The sequence below is a fragment of the Bidens hawaiensis genome, unplaced genomic scaffold, assembly GCF_021521415.1.
Source record: "Bidens hawaiensis isolate Kalapana, Puna unplaced genomic scaffold, B.hawaiensis_p1.1 tig00048170_1, whole genome shotgun sequence".
In the NCBI taxonomy this organism is placed as follows: Eukaryota; Viridiplantae; Streptophyta; class Magnoliopsida; order Asterales; family Asteraceae; genus Bidens; species Bidens hawaiensis.
The window spans coordinates 134220-137374 of NW_027498621.1; positions in this window are offsets into that span (position 1 = coordinate 134220).

Consider the following 3155-nt stretch of genomic DNA (forward strand, 5'->3'; position numbering starts at 1 on the left):
AGTGTCTATATCCTCTAATTAGCCACTCTATTATTAAATTTAAGTGGTCATTTCTTTGCTATATCCACACGGTATAGGTCACAATGCAAGCTTAAAACAACCCTATTGGCCACATTATTGTAAAATTCATGTGGCTGAAATAATAATTCATGTGGATATATACGTGCAATGGTCACTCATAGGAAATAGTCATGTGGCCATTTTCTACCGTTTAGCCACACTTATTGGAGAGGCTTCTTGATGGCCAGCAACTAATGCCTGTACCCTTTAGCCACACTTATTACCACATAAGGCCACTAAAAACTGTGTGTGGCCATATCATACCCACGGTGTCGCGACCTTTGGCCATATATGACCTGAAAAAAATGTGTGTGGCTAAAGGCCTACGACCACACTTTTTTCGTGTGGCCGAACACGTAGTGTATCAGAGTTAATTAAAACTTTCGCGAAATAATATAAAACATCAACCATTCGTTAAAAATATCCATAATTTGTCTTTTAAAACATAACATAAATTATAACATTCAAAACATCATGACAATCTTCGGATGCCAGCCTCTTCAATCATGCCATGCGTCCATCTCAAATGAGCTGTCTTATTCTACTCACCTGCGTGCATACTAAAAGTCAGCTACGATGAGTGAGTTCTAGTTAATCACATAACTTACTTTACAAACACATATACGTTCCCGAAGGTACGCAGTACATACATAACATGTACTTCATTCGTCAATACACATTTATAGCTAACCTTACGTTATAAAGGGCATTTCACCCTATATACCTCGGATATTATTAGGGTCTGGTACCCTCCATCCTCGGATATTATTAGGGTCCGGTCTCCCTTCATCCTCGGATATTATTAGGGTCCAGTCTCCCTTCATCCTCGGATATTATTAGGGTCCGGTACCCTTCATCCTCGTATATTATTAGGGTCCGGTACCCTCCATCCTCGGATATTATTAGGGTCCGGTACCCTCCATCCTCGGATATTATTAGGGTCCGGTCACCCTTTCTTCCATACCTTCATAACGTACCTTTCCATATACATAATTGTAAGTTTCATACATACATACATCATTCATTCTTCATATAAAACAATTTTATCATCAAACCTTTACCTGGCAGTACATGCAATATCCGAAGATCGTTCATGCACCGACAAACAGTCAATCATACCTTTCACATAAAACATATATGGCATACACTTATCACTTAGGATAAGTGTATTAACTAATCACATCGAGTATGCACACAGCCCCGAAAACATAACAAGGAATGGGGCTAAAAACTCATCTGAACTCGATTACGTTCACCGTTAATTGTTATTCCTTTCCTTAGCTGTGTTCGACTAACTGTATAACAATTACACGAATCAATTAACTATCACTACTCACATCACGTTTCTAGTCTAGTTATAACCCTCAACGAACGGGGGTCCGGGGGCAGCGCCCCTGGCAGCGGGGTCTAGGGGCGGCAGCCCCTAGCAGGGTCCAAGGGGCAGAGCCCCTGGCTGGGGTCGAGTTGCTAGGTCAGCTTGGAAAATTATATTTCCATTAACTGTCTTAACACATTTTCCATTAGAATTTTGAATCATTAATTATTTTACTAACTTAAAAGTTCAAGGGCTTCTTTGTAATTATATCATTCTTTTTCTAAGTTCAGGGACCATTCTATCATTCTTTCAAAGTATAGTTCTGTAACATCCCGAAACTTCTAAAGTAATATTTAATATATTATTTTGTTGGGTGAAATAAATGAGTTAGTGGAACGATAATCATAATAGCAAAATATGAAGACTAAGTAGGATAATTAGATGGGATTAGTTATGGACCAAAAGGAAATATGGGCCTTAGGTCCATGGGCTTAAGGGAGTATAAATACCCCCTTAAACCCTAATCCTTTCCATTCCATCCATCTTATCCATCCTAATCTCTACACACTCAAAAACACACACATACTTCCTACACCATATACGGCTGCGAGCTAAGGAGCAATCCGAGACCAAACCAAGCCTATAACTTAATAGATCTAAAGCGTGCAAGCAAGATACAAGATTTTAGTTCATCACCAAGCTAACTGTAACCTTAAAAACACGTAAAGGTATGTCCTTTATCCTTATAGTTTACGTTTTTATGAACGGTTATCCGTGAAACTCGAACCTAGCAAAGATCGGGTATAAACGAGTATTAAAGTAGCAAACTTGACGGTAAAACAAACCTAACGAACCTATAAACATGTACGGTTCGTTTAAAGAAAACCTTAGATCTAGTGTTGAACGTTTTTAGCTTAAAGGTCCAAACTTTATACTTTTCCGGGCCAAGTTTTCCCTGATATCGATCATGGAAATGTTCACGGGGTTCGTTAATATCTTTTCAAGGGGTTACACGTTAAAACGATGATGATTTTGGGGATTAAGGATGAACAGCGGCGGCTGCTGCACAACTTCGCCTACAAGCGAACTTCACCTGCAAGCAAGTTCGCTTGCAAGCAAGTTCGCCTAACTAATTAACTTCGCCTGCCAAATAAGTTCGCTGGTGGCCAACTTCGCTTGTATAAGTTCGCTGGTGGCCAACTTCGCTTGTATAAGTTCGCTAATAGCCAACTTCACTTGTATAAGTTCGCACGTATAAGTTCGCTCGTATACAAGTTTGCTGATGATAAGTTCGCTTAATGATGAGTTCGCTGGAGTTAGCAAATTAGGAAATAAATTAAAAACCTAATGAAAAATGTGTTAAGACAGCTCGAACCCAGCCAGGGGCTCTGCCCCTTGGACCTTGCTAGGGGCTGCCGCCCCTAGACCCCGCTGCCAGGGGCGCTGCTCCTGGACCCCCGTTCGTTGTGGGTTATATAAAGACCTAAATACAACATGAGTAGTAGTAGTAGTCAATTGATACATGTAAATATTATACAGTTAGCCGTGCACAGCTCAAGAAGGGAATAACGATTAACGGAGAGCGTAACAGAATTCAGGTGAGTTTCTAGCCCCATTTCCTTGTTATGTTTTCGGGGCTGTGTGCATAATCGATGTGAAGTGTGAATACACTTACCTTAAGTGGTAAGTGTATGCTATAGATGTTATACGAGGTAGCTATTATATAATGCTTGTCGGCACGTGAACGATCTTCGGATATTGCACGTATCGCCAAGGATAG